This window comes from Artibeus jamaicensis, unplaced genomic scaffold (assembly GCF_021234435.1).
Source record: "Artibeus jamaicensis isolate MK-2021 breed Jamaican fruit bat unplaced genomic scaffold, CSHL_Jam_final scaffold_833, whole genome shotgun sequence".
Lineage (NCBI taxonomy): Eukaryota > Metazoa > Chordata > Mammalia > Chiroptera > Phyllostomidae > Artibeus > Artibeus jamaicensis.
In genome coordinates this window covers 20,138,076-20,152,828 of record NW_026522056.1, presented here as the reverse complement: position 1 = coordinate 20,152,828, position 14,753 = coordinate 20,138,076, and positions in this window count along the sequence as shown.

The window sequence follows — 14,753 nt, the reverse complement described above, 5'->3', positions numbered from 1 at the left end:
AAATGAGAGAGGCGGACGCGTGTCATATTTACACATGCGTCACATATTTATGGAGGCACTCAAGCTCCCCCTAGATGCACCCACTCCCGAGTTCGTGCCTGAAGCCCAACATAAGAACCATCCGGAAACTAGCCTTGAAAGGACCTAGGTTAAAAAAAAAAGATGAAATGATTCCCCAAATAAGTAGGTGTAATTTTTTGCCCAGGCACTAAAGGAAAACTGCATATCCGCACTTCGGCACTTTTTAGTTTTAGAGAGAGGGGAGACAGGAGCCAGAGAGGGAGAAAAAGAGTGTGGTCAATTCTCGTGCGCCCCCTACTGGGGACCTGGCCCGCATCCCAGGCATGTGCCCGACTAGGAATTGAATCCGTGACATTTGGGCTGGCAGGCTGGCACTCAATCTGCTGAGCCACACCAGCCAGGGTTGGTTTTTGTGTTGTTGTTTTTTTTGTAACTAGGAAAAGTAGCACAAGAAAACTATAATCTTTGGCATCCCCATTTCCAGACAATCTTCTGATCACCACTGAGCAATAATTCTGCCTTTTCCCTAGAAATATTTTAGTTACATACCTACTGATTTGGGGGAAACTTTCCCCAGTAAAAAAAAAACTGTCTTAGTTGATTTAGTTTGTCTCCAGCCATCGTTGGGTGGCTGCAGACAGCCACCCTGTCTTAACCCTGTCTCCAGACATTGGTGGGTAACAACAAAATGCCAAGTGTTAATATCTCCCAAGCCTCTATTCTATTTATCTCTCTCCTCACTCCACCTTAGGAATCAGCTGTTTTGACGCTATCTCTTGAAACAAACCCACCTGACTGATCTGAGATCTCCCAAACTTCCATTTCTGGGTTTACGAGTTTTGTCCACCCCTCATTCTCCCTTCTGCCCAAGTGTTTTCTGCCATCAAGTTGATCTCCTGTCCTTTCATTCATTTTTAATTTTGTATTTGATACTTAAGATATGTAATGCATTTTATAAATCTGAAGTTGATTACTTCTGTACATATAATTTTTTTTTGTTATTTTTTAGGGTACATATAAAAGCAGTTTTGAAAGTGCAGTTCCCAAGACTTGATTTCCATTTTTCACTGGATTGACATTTGAACCCATGGTAGATATAATTGCTTGTGTCTTAACCATTAGTCAACCAAGTAGAACCTAACAGTACTGCAGTCATTTACTGTATTGTTTGAATCTCTACATACTTGCATACTCAGTTAAAAAAAGAGGCCCGTTGTACTTAATATTCTTATTTCTTGATAAAGTACAAAAATATGAAATCTCATCCTTGGAGTGCAGGATTTATTTAATATCCTGGACAACAAAATGAAAAATATACATAAGGCATTTATGCTACATATGGAAATAAAATGGTTGTCTCAAGAAAAAGCATTTTATATGATGTTAGGGTGGCAAGCCATACTAGCCATGTTTTTTCCATAGAACATTTTTAGTTGAAGGAGCAAATGAAACAAACTGTAGTTATTCAGATGTAATGATTTAGAAGACATTTCTCAATCACTAAAAAAGTGACCCTGATATTTCAAGGAAACTGAGGGTTACTTGCCAATGATAACAGTTGAGATTTTAAGCAAAAAGTAGTTTGGAAAAAGTTCTACCCACTATTTGAGTTTTGAAAAACTTTTACTTATGGTTTTAAGCTTGATAGCTTCCCAATATTTAGTCTTTTCTGGTGAAATTGGTGGTGATATTAACAAAATATGTCAACTTTTGAAAAGTCTGTGAATTTAGTGAGCCAATATTTTTCAAAAGACCAGTGTATAATCATTGTTATACTTATTCAAAGTATAAAACAGACCAATAGATTTTTATTTAACAAACAATAAAATGTTAAAAGATCAATTCTCTAAAAAGCGATTAGAATGCTCTCCACTTTTCCAACTCTGTATTTGTGTGAGGACAGATTTTATTCACATACTTCAACTACAATAACATTATGAGAGATGGAATATTGGAGGAGATGTAATAGCCATGTTCTGAAAAAAATAATAAAGAGATTAGCATGTTAAATCATGCCATTGTCTCAATAATTAGTCAGAAAAGGTTCTTTATGACAAAAGTGTCAAATTTTTTGCCCACTCAGTAGGTAGGAAATGGTATCTTTATATATTTCCAGTTTGTATTTATTTTATTATGAATAAAGCTATTATTTTCAAATGTTTAAAGGCCATTTTTCATTTTTATTTTCCACAAAGCATATATTTAAGTCTTTTACCCATTTTCTTCTACCTGGTTCTTGGTCTTTTTTTTTTTTTATTTTAAGAGATAGTTATACATTGAAATCATCATTCCCCTGTTATTATACAAGTTGCAATTATTTTTCTCTGTACTTGTAATCTGGCTCTGAATTTGCTCCAATTCTGTTTTTACTGCCTGGATCCTTCAATGCCCTTGCGTAACTTCCCTTGTCTGGACTTCCCAAATACGTGGTCTAGACACTCAACTGAAAAGAACTGATTGGTCACAAAAATGAACAGGTTTACAAATTCCATCTCCATGGCTGGCTTTATTTTATCTGAGCTTTTAGTAGCAGTTAAAGTAAGTGACCTGTGGCCCTCCTTTTGCAGCATTCTCTTCTCTTTGCTATCAAGATCACATGTCAGACATCCCTCCCACTTGACTGATTTGTCTCTCATCATCCTTCTTTGGCTTCCCATCCTTTTGAACTAGTAAATTTCAGGGGGCTTCATGAGTCAGCTCTAGTCCCTTACTCAAGTTCTACTGTGTTCCCTAGGTGGTCACATCTATTTCCAAAATGTAAGTCCCACTGTCCAATTTCACAATCTTCCACCTAGACACAGCACTTCCGACTCATTTGCAATCAAATGTCTACTAAGCACTCAAATTAACATATATAAAACACTGTTTTGGGTTTCAGCCAATACCTTTCTTCCCCAGACTCACTTTAAAACTAGTTCATTGAGAAGCTTAGTTTAAGCTGCCACGATTTGCCACTCGTTGATATTCAGCTCTGCCCCATTCTCTTGTTTAATTCTTCTTATCTCAATAACCAAAATACTACTTTAAAACCTAAATCAGGTTTCTAATAATTATCTTTTGCATTTAATAGAAAGTCCAAGTGGCTAAATGAGTCTAGATGATGTGGTCCCTTGCCTTATATCTAATCTCATCAAAGGCCTCCCCCCCCCGCAGTATTGATTCCAATTACAACCAATTCATCTGTCCTTTCTGCTGCCTCATCTGGCAATGCCTTTCTCTCAGGTTTTTGTCATTCACACTCCTCTCTTTCCTTCACTTCTCAGTGCAGACATTACTCCTCCGGCCTTTCTATAACTACTCAATTTGAAATACCTTCCTGCCATTCACTATCTTATTTTCTTTAACTCTCACTGTATTTATCTATGACAAATTTGTTGGTCACTGTGTTCATAAAAAACTAAGTTCCTCAGGTATCCTGTCCATAGCTGACATACTAGATGTTCAATATGTTTTTAAAAATACATTTTAAACCAAAACAACAGAAAGGAAAATTCAGACAAGGACAGAGAGAACAGACATTGAACATTTTGATGGAAACCATGAGAAAGTGAAGTTGGAGAAAAATCTATCTCCCTAGTAAGTAAGTGTGCTGTTTGGGTGCTAAATTCATACCTACCTACACTTATCTTCTTCCTCCTAATTTTATTTTTTCTTTGCCTTGCTCTCATGCTTATTCTTTAATACTATTGCATTGTATATGTACACATTCTAAGGCTCCCATAAATACTAAGGTCAAGTTTAGGTATCTAATTAAACCCGTGACTAAGGAAATGATCATCAGAGAAGAGCTCACCTTCCTTTGGAATCTTGAGTATTTCCATGGAGACTGAAGGGCTTCTATACATACAGCTGCTCCCTCAGCCCCTCCTCTGATGATCCGATAGGAAATCTGTAAAGAGTCAAAGTATACCCGTAAAACAAACCTAGGTCAGGGGTTATTAAACTTACATAGGCATTAACATCTTCTGAGTTTATTAAACAGATTTCTGGGCCCATCCCCAGTCTCCCATTTGACAGATCTGGGGTGGAGTCAATTTACATTGTAATGAGCTCCTAGCAAAGGTTGAATGGCTGACCTTGACCAGAACTTCCCCTCTCTGGCTAGGTGAATATTTCCTTGTTCTATCTCCAAGGCCTTATACAGTGCTTACTGTATAGGAACTCTTTAATAATAAATTTTTTTAATGAACCTCCTGTATCCATAAACATTTCATGGGAAGAAATTCTTCTACAAGCTGTTACCCTACAAGCTCATTGTGTTTTGCCCTTAGCCACTTTCATTTTAGCTTAAGCCATTACATACTTTCACTAGAGAATCGCGCTCGACTTTATTGTTAGTTTCCAGAATATTTGCTGAAGGAAGTTGTCATTGCAGTATTTGTAGATTAAAAAAAAAAAAGTCAAGAGTAGGGAATAACTGCCTGTCTGAAAATTGTTTCAGAGATAGGAGGTCAGGGGGCAATTTCAGATTAGTCCATGGTTGACCTCTGTGGAAAAGAAATCTGCACAGCTTCCCAAGTTTTAGAATTCTATGCCTGGAAGGTTTTTAATGTATCAATTCTCTGCTGATCAACCTACAGTTGTTTATTTTACTGTTGTTACAATTATTATTTTTCACTAAGGACAAGACAATGAGAAAAATCTCCTACTTGCCATCTGACCTCCTGAAACTGGTCCCACCCTATGGAATCTTAAGTATACCTTCCCCTTTTATCTGAACCGGCATTTCCTCTTCTGCATCCTATCTCCTTCAGATAGACTAGATTCCTGTCTGTGCACTCCTCTCCTCCTCGGACAGGGTAGCCTTCTCTTCTGCTCAACATTTTTTTATACCAAATCCTCCATGCTCTTCTAAGACTCCCTGCAGTTAACTTCTATAAAGACTTTGTCAATTACTCAAGTCATTTATTCTCACCATCCTGAGCTTCCCTAATTCACACGACTTCCTTTGGACAGGGAAACCTCATAATGTTTGAATTAAAGGGTAAAACATTCAGCAAAATTTTAATAAAATGTCAAGCAAAATTCTCCTAGCTTGGATTCTCTAAAAGCCCATCGTAGATTTTTAAGTAAATAAAATAATAATTCTAGAAGACGAAATATTTGAACTTAAGATAATTCTAGAAATGGTACTCGATAGTGTGCTAAGCTCGTTTTCATTACTCTCTTGATATTTCTCACAATCCCGTGAGGTTTGTGTATCACAATCCATTTTACAGCTGATAAAGATGATAATGTAGAGGTTAAGTTAGTTGACCCAGAGCCCTCAGAACAGAAAATTACAGATCTGGGCTTTGAATCACAGCCAAATTTCATGGCACATCCTTATTTCTATTAAATGTTAACCAAATATTTTGCCAACTTATAAAAAAGTCTCAAGTTTGCATTATAATTTACCACGAGATATTTTTATAAGCCTAGCGAGCAACAAACTTATAGGGAGCATATCACTTTAAAGCGTTAGATTTTACATAGGAAAACTGTCGATTAAAAATGCCTAAAGAAACGTTTTGGGTTTTTTTTTTTTCTTCCCCTACTGTCAAAGAACAAAATTATCAATGAATCATGGTTGCCATAGTATATGATGAACTTTTTTACTAGTCCTATCATGTTTGTTAGTTACAGGTCTCCCATAGAAACCTCAGGCAGCATCAGCCCAGCTTCTGCGTGGAATGGGCGTGGCTGGTGCCACGGAGGTTATATTTGCTACTTTTGGACTTGTTTTGCTCGGGGGAACCACCGCCGCAGCCGATTGCACAAAGGCGTGGTGGGGCGTGGCTCTGACCAGCACCGTTGCTATCTCCTTCTGGAGGGACCGGGTCCTTTCTGGCTCATTTATCTCAGGGATGTTCTGTTGGAAGCAGGGGTCTGGTTTTCATTGGCTTACTCCCTACAATTTTAAGAGGCCTGGAAGTCTATAAGTTCAACTGCTGTCTTGCTCAAAGCATTCATAGTTCAGAATAAACATTAACAGCTGACTTCAATCATAGCACAACTGTTCTTTTGTTATAACAATAGATCAATGCTTATGTAAATCCAACCTATTATTGATAGTTTGGTTTTAATTTTTATTTTTTAGACTTTTTAAAAAAGATTTTTATTTATTTTTAGAGGGGAAGGGAAGGAGAGAGGGAGAGAAATATCAATGTGTGGTTGCCTCTCGTGCATCCCCTGCTGGGGAACTGGCCTGCAACCCAGGCATGTGCCCTGATTGGGAATCAAACTGCAATCCTTTGGTTTGCAGGCCCGTGCTCAATCCACTGAGCTTTACCAGCCAGGACTGGTTTTACTTTTTCCAAAGGAGATAATTGTTCTAGGTAAGAGCCCAATGAAAGAAAAGAGGTCACTTTTACTTCACTTTTTCCAACACAGAGACAAGAGCTCTTGTTTGAACAGCAAGGGGTTGGCTTTAGTTTGGAGCAGTTCTGACTCTGAGAAAATGAAGTTCAGAGTCATAACTGAACTTCAGGTGAGTGCACATCCTAGACAGCACCTCAATTTTAGCATCCTAAAACCCCAAGCAGAGAAATCAGCCATGGAATGCTGGATCTTTGACCTACAGAATGGTAAATTCATAGGTGGATGCTGTTTTAAGCTGCTGAATTTGTGGTAATTTGTTACGTAGCATTAAAAAACTATTACAGACACTTCAGTGAACTGTCATTTGATGACTGAGGAAAGAAACAAATAGGGGCAGAGATGAGTTCTTCGGCAATTTCTGCATCTAATGTTGAATAGAGAGACTAGGTCCATAATATTGTTGTAACAAAATAGTCTTGTTAAATCTGAATTATAGCCTCAAAAGAAACTTAGCTTTGACAGAATTTAACCTACAAAAAAATTCTTAGTTGGGATTTTTTCATGACAAAATAAAAGGATACAATTTATACTTTCTGTAGGAGAGAAAAGTACCCAGTCCCTGAATCAAAACATCATTAGAGAATATAATGTATTTCTTATTTTCTAAACAGTGACCTGAATGTCTTAACTTGTTCAGTAAGATGGGTGCGAATTGCTATTGATTTTAGCAGCTTTTTCTCTGACAAGATCTTGTAAAAATCTCTTACAGAAGTCTCCTGTAATATTGAGAGATTCTTGCATTATAATTTTGTTTTCACTCTAACTTCTCACCCATTTATACAAATTCTTTAATGTTTATCATTAACTGGGTGATTCCATGCTGGTTGAAGTCAGTGGCATGTCCCATTCTCAATTTTATGAGGACCAGTAACTAACATACATTCTTACCAATGGGTGTCCACTTTAAGAAGTGAAATAATTCCTCGAAAGGAGACTTACAAAAAATCACAACATACAAATAAATAGTTGAACTTCCCATCCAGGCATTTGCTTATCCAACAACTTTGAGATCCATCTCCATACACATGGAGTTGTTAGCATACAATGGCGCTAAAAAACAAAAAACAAAAACAAAAGCGTTTTTCCTACTATCATGGGGTAGATTTTCTAGCCTGTAGGTTGCTATGTCAGTTTAGTGAACCAGAATTAAAAGAGACTCGGTACCTTATTCATGGTAAAATGAAATATGTTTCAGAGACTGAGTGTCCCAAATTGTGTCAAAGTCTATTTCTTCCAGTGGGTCATGGTCGAGAGTCTGAAAAGCATCAACAGAAGGAATTTAAAGTCTGATGCAAGAGACAGATGATAAAAAGAAAGAAAAAAATAGCAACACCAAGACCATGAAGTCAGATACAAGAGACTATGAGGCTAGTATCCAAGAAAAAGAGCTTAGCTGTCCAGTAATAAACTGGGAACACTTCCTTGAGAAAGCTCAAGCTACGAACACAGGGAGTGGGGGAGGTACGGGCAAGCAAAGATACCCTTCACCCTCTGAGGTGTATATTTCATTAAACTTAGAGTCATTCTAAGGTAATCATTGTTGCATAAACAGTTAAATGCAAATTCAATTCCTTCTTTAAAATCATTGGTGGTTTAAAGGGAAAGATTATTATCAAGTATAGAACAACACATCTTTCACTTTCTTCCCATCACCTAGATGGGCTTTGTTTTGTTCTTTTAAAACATTTAGACCCATTAGTGGTTCAGAAGGTCATTCACATGGCTCCAATGTGGGCCTTCCCATATATCATGGGGGTGCAGGTAGGGGATGTCTCCAGAGAACTATTTGGATGTTTTATATGTATAAAAATAAGCACAAATATGTCTTTGGATTTTTTAGTTTAGTTTTGTTACATAATTCTAGCAAACTTTATCACTCATGTTTGGTTTACCACTAAATGGGTTTACCACCCATTTAGAAAGCTAAATCATTTCATGTAGTCAGGCTATAGTTTCAGTTTAATATAGTCAATATCTTTGAGTATTTCCATTGTATTATTAAAAAGACACTCTACGCAAATAAACTTCTTGTGATAAATTAAGCTTATAAAATAGTGAACTTGAAGTTCTTAAATATTACAATTCTTTTCATACATCTGGATCTCTGCTTAGAATCACAAATCTAACTCAGTGACTTAAGTGGCATGAGTTATAAAGGGAAAATTATTTCTAGTCAAAATGGGGCCATTGGGGCTACCAAGCCTCCCTGGTGATGGGTCTGGGATGAAAAAAAATTTAAATACGTATCAGTTTGAAGACCCCAAGTGTAAAGGAAAAGACTGATGGGGAACGGACCCCTGGGATTTGGAAAGAGAAACGATCTCCTAGCAAAGGTTCCTTTGGCTGTCTCAGTGGTAAATACTGTGAGAGTCGTGTTTTTGAGATGGCAAACATCTTACCCAGGAACAGGCCTGCGATCCAGCACACAGAGCCGCTCTAGTTTTTCTTGGTGTGTCTCATGCTCTAGTCCTAAAGTCCATCGTGTGAGGATTTTGCGAGCTGAGCCATCATCCCCAGCTGCAGGTTACACCTGGATCTCTCCCCTGGTAAATGTCCCTCCACGTAATACAGGCGCTGCCACCAGGCCTCTCCTTCCAGCTCCTTAAGAGGCCTAGACTTGTGTTCACATCCAACTGCAACTGGTTCATTTGAATAGTGTGAACTGACAGAACACGTCAGCTCTTCCACAAAATTGGGTAGGTCTGAGGCAACCATTGTCCTTTCCTGGGTGGCAGAGAAAGTCTAAGAAGAAAAAAAAGTCACTCATTTTAACCTGCTCTTTTGCAAGATCAGAGATTTGTCTTCAGCATCCACTCATGGTCACATCGTTTTACCCTCTCAGTCACTCAAAGCTACCTTTTTAATTACCATTCTTACCCCATTGAAAAGTAGCCTGGGACTTTAAGTCTTCTACCTTATATCTCTCTCCCAATGTTCTTCTCCACCTATATTCAAGCTAGAGACTCTTGTTTCTAACCAACAGCAGGAAGACAGGTGAAACTTCATCAAAGGACCAGCCTGCAGCGGCCCTGGCACCCCGTCTTTGTCGGGTGGTTTTGTTCATGAAAATCATGGCTCTGAAACTGCATTGCATCATCTGAAGAGCTGTAACAATTTTGATGCCCAAACCTGTGGCTTCCAAATTTTACAGAACATCAGAATCACCTGGAGGGGCCGTAAGCTTCAGGTATGTAACATTGCAGGTGATTACCCACATGCCAGTGGAAGGGTTAAGGGATACCTGAATGGCAACAGATGTGAAACCTCAATGTCCTAGCCCAGCTTGTGACCACAACATAGGCTCTGTGGCCCCAGTTGCTTCTCCAGCAAGGATTGCGCTCCTTTGCGGGTGCTCCTCCCCAGATATTCCTTTCCCTTCACTTTGTTTCAGTCGCGATCCCAGCAATTTTGCCTGGCCCCAGTGTCAGTGCCTCAGCTCCTTAAGGCATGGAGCTCTTAGTTTCTATACTTGCAATAATTTCCTCTAAGGACATTTGCACAGGACCTGGTTATCAGCACGAATTCCTATAGTCACTGACTTCCCTGAGACCTTCATTCTTTAGGGTTCTCTCCAACTGTGTTGGTGACCTAGCTCATCAGCTGTTCTCTTAGGTCTTTGCAGCTCAAGAGCAGAGAAAAGCCTAGTGTAGTGAAGAGGGCGCCAATTTGTTTTTCTTAAGAGGTTCTACTGGCTTGTTTTAAAAGCCAAGTCATAGACTTACTTAGTAGAAGTGGTCTCTCCTGACTGTAACGTCTGCAGCTGCAAACAACACAGGGACAAGAGAGGAGCACCACCTGGCAGCATCCGGCACCAATTGCCCTCGGACAGTCAGGAGAAGGATAAACAGCCCATCTACCTTCAGTGTTTGACTTGACTTGGCTGGGTCCTTGCACAACCAGTAAACCTGTTTCTGGTCGCAGTTGTAAGCTCCTTGAATGTAACGTCTGTGTCTGGTTCAAGCCCGTGGGAACGTCAGCGTGGCTGTGGGGGTAGAAGCACGGCCGCCTCTGTGGCTCTAGGGCAGGTTTCAGAACTAGAGTTTGTTTTCTCATCTATAGGTGGGGCTAGAACTAAGTTACCTCATGAGGCTGTTGGGAGGAGTCAATTAATATCGGGTTGGCCAAAAAGTCCGCTTCGTTTTTTTCCATAAAATAAAAGATACATTTTTCACCTTCACCCACAGCTTGACTGATTTGGGTATTTTGAGTCAGTTGGCTGTCTCCCGCCTGGTATGACATTCATTGTTCTCAATCGATGTCTTAATTTGATCGCTATCAACTTCAACTGGTCTACCTGACCATGGACCATTGTCCAGTGAGAAATCTCCAGCACAAAACTTTACAAATATTTTTGACACATTTGATCAGCCATGGCACTTTCTTCATACACTGCGCAAATCTTTTTTTTTTTTTGCATTTTTACCTTTCTTGAAATAATAAAGCATAATATGCGAGAATGTTGCATATTTTCTTCTATCTTCAATATTAAAATGACTACACAAAATTCACCAATTTTAATTTTTTTAAATGGATGCTGATAGGACAGCTGTTTCACAACACAATCTAATGAAATGATTTTGAATGAAGTTAAAAACAACTGAAAGCTATTAGAGCCATCTTACAGGGAAAGAACCAAGCGAACTTTGTGGCCAGCTCAGTAGAGGGAATTGTTGAGAATGGTGCTTGGCTCAGAGCCAGTGCTCTCTATTTAAACCAGCCAGTCTCACGCTGCTCTCCCTAATGATACTGTAGTGTGATGAGAGATAGTGTTATGAAGAGGTGTTCAGATTGCCTTGAGAAAAGAAAACAAGTGGACCTCCTCATTCAAAAGCTGAGGCAACATGGATACACATGAGCATTTGTGTCTGTACCTATAAAATACCAGTCTAACATAGGGTGATAATTTGTTTTTCTAGTCTACTGGGTAGACTACATCACCTAGTATAGAAAGATGTTGAATAATTCCTGCAGAATTAAGTTATAGGCATCTCAAAGGGTGTCATGTGATAGAAGCAAGGCACAAAACAAGTAACCTTTTCACTCTTAAGTATATTTTTAAAAATCTAGCATATCCTACCTCCATAAAATCCTATTCACATGGTAGTAACTCAAATTATTTTTTCTGCAATAAACTCAAACCTTATACCCCACACTAGAAAGGAAGGAAAGAAGTTAGACTGTTAACTCTTCTTCAGGAGTTTGTGCTAAATTCAGAGTATGCTTTTCTATTCTCAGTTGTCAATATTTATTTCAACAGCTTCTAAAAAGTTTTCTCTTCAGGTTCCCCAACTCTTACTTTCCTTTGGGCTTTTCTTTTGAATCTCTTTTAGAGAAAAACTACATAAAGCATCCAGCATAAATCCCAGAACAAGTACATTTTCAATGGTCAACTTTTCTTAAAGCAAAGGGATGAAACATAAAGGGGTTATTCTCCAGAAAAACCAACAAAACACCTCACCTCACAATGTGTAAGTTGCTAAAGTTCTGGAAGGCCAACACTCAGCCCCAACCTTGGCAACTTGGGAGGAGTGTCTGTGTTACACCTTCTGACGTAGTCTACGGATTTATAATACCTGGACCCTGCCCCTCGTGACCTGGCCTCCAGGTGTTGCTGGTCAGACCAACAAGCTACCTATAAAAAATAATAAAGATGGGTATTTCCAAGTTGAATTGGCCTTTTGATATTTCTGAGATAAAAAGGATGTTACAATCTAGAATTTTTTTTGTTATTGTAATATTTGTCCCATTGTCAGATCATCTATATTATTCTTCAAATATTTCAACAGTTTTCCCACTTCTGAATGGCAGCTGTTCCTTCATTTGAAATGTGCCTTAAAGTTCAGATAAAATACCACTTCTCTCAAGTTTTCCCTGAAAGAATGAAATGTTCCCTCCACGACAATTCTGAAACAGTAATATATTTAAATTCAACCACTCTTAAAAAATTAAATTTTTTCAATGACATTTAACAATATTTTTTGTTTACATTCAATATTCTTTTTGTATCAGTTTCAGGTATATAGCATAGTGGCTAGGCATAAATTGTACCATTCTTAAAGTATGCGTGCATTAATGTTTTGAACCTTGTCTTTCTACATGTGTATGTCATGCTTTCATCACTGAGCTCATTCCTCAGTGATAAGAGAGGCTTAATAACTATTAGTTAAATAAATAAATGCATTAAAATCACAAAAGCATTTTTTAAAAATTATTGTATTACAGCTGAAACTAATCATCTGTGATGCTTTGTGTGGTTTTTTTTTACCCTCTCACTTGAGCAAATTACCTCACTACTTGGTTTAGTGCAAGTCACACCTCAGATTTCTTTGCTCCTGCCCCATTATTTCTGTACTGGAAAATGCTGAAAACCTGCTAAAAAGGCTTAAAAAACTACAATTTTTATACAATAATTTATACAATGAAGAAGTAAAAGTGATTCCTTCCAATGCTGCAATCCCACCACATGAAACTGCCTTTTGGGGTGTTATTTTTAACACTTTTTCTTTCATTCTCCTTTAAAATTTTATTTTGTTGTGGTAAGATCACTTAACATGAGATCTACCCTCTTAACAAAAATTTAAGTTTATGATATAGTATTGTTAACTGTAAGCACAATGCTCTGTAGAACTCACTCACCTTGCATAACGAAGACTTCATGCTTCTCGATTAAACACTTTCCATTTCCTAATCCTCCTGTCCCCTGTCTTCTTTCTGATTCTATGACTTTGATGATTTTAGATACCTCATATGAGTGGAACCCGTGGTTTTTGTCCCGTTACTAGCTTATTTCACTTAGCATAATGTTCCCAAGTTTTATCCATGTTGTTGCATATGGTGAGACATCCATCTATTTAAAGGCCCAACATAATTTCATTATGTGAATATACCACATTTTCTTTATCCATCAGTGGACATTAGGGTTGTTTTCATATCTTAGCTATTCTGAATAGTGCTACAATTAATATTGAAATGCAATATCTCTTCAAGGTGCTGATTCCAATTTTTTTGGATAAATATTCAGATGTTGTATTGCTGGATCAGATAGTAGTTATATTTTTTTAAAGATTTTACTTATTTATTTTTAGAGATGGGGAAAGGAGGGAGAAAGACAGAGAGAGAAACTTCAATGTGCAAGAGAAACGTCAATTGGTTGCTTTTTGCACGCCCCCAACTGGAGACCTGACCTGCAACCCAGGCATATGCCCTGACTGGGAATCGAACTGGTGACTTCTCAGTTTGCAGGCTAGTGCTCAGTTGATTGAGCCATACCAGCCAGGACTGTGTTTTTAATTTTTATAAGAATCTCCATAATTTATCCATGGTGGCTTCCCCATTTTACATTTCCACCATCACTGTACAAGGGATCCAATTTCTCCACCTTTACCAAAACTTATTTTGTTTTTTAAGTCACAGCCACATGGACAGGTGTAAGGTGCCATGTCACTCTATGTCATTGTGGTTTTGATTTGCATTTCCTTGATGATTAGCGACATTGAGCATTATTTCATATTACTGTTGGTCTATATACGTATTTTTTTGGAGAAATGTCTATTCATGTCCACATTTTAATTGAGTTATTGGTGGGGTTTTCTTGACATTAAGTTGTAATAATCCCCCATATATTTTAGAAATTAACCACTTATTTGATAGAAGATTTGACAATATTTTCTCCCATTTCATAAGTTATGTTTTCACTCTGTTGGTTGTTCCTTTGCTATACAGAAACCTTATAGTTTGATGCATGCCTGCTTGTCTATCTTTGCTTTTATTGCCTGTTCTTTTGGTGTTATAGCCATGAAATTTCATAGTTTTTCTATGCCTTTATGTATATACATTCATTACCAACATTTGTAGCATAAACACATTTATCTGAGAACAATACATACATATATAACATAATTTTTATTATTTATACCTAAACTATTTGGGGAAACAAATATATGAGGTCTGTCTAGAAAGTATCCAGCCAGGAAATATGAAAAACAGAGACATTTACTGAAGATACAAGAAACATTGTACATGCAACAGTGATGCCTCAGTCCCCTTCAAAGTGGGCACCTTGGGACCTCACACAGTTCTCCCAGTCTCCATCAGCTGCCCTGTCATATTTTCCTGAATCTCATCATCAGTCTGAAATCTCTTCCCTTTCAAAGGTGATTTTAGTTTTGGGAAAAGTCAGAAATCACAAGGTGCCAAATTTGGGCTGTAGGAGGGCTGAGTCCCCTGGGTGATTTGATGTCTTGCCAAAGAACTCTGCATGAGATGTGATTCATGAGCAGGTGCCTTGTTGTGACGAAGCTGCCAATCACCAGTTGCCCATAGCTGTGGCCTTCTGAATCATCCAAATAGTTTCTGCAGAGGAACATTCAAGC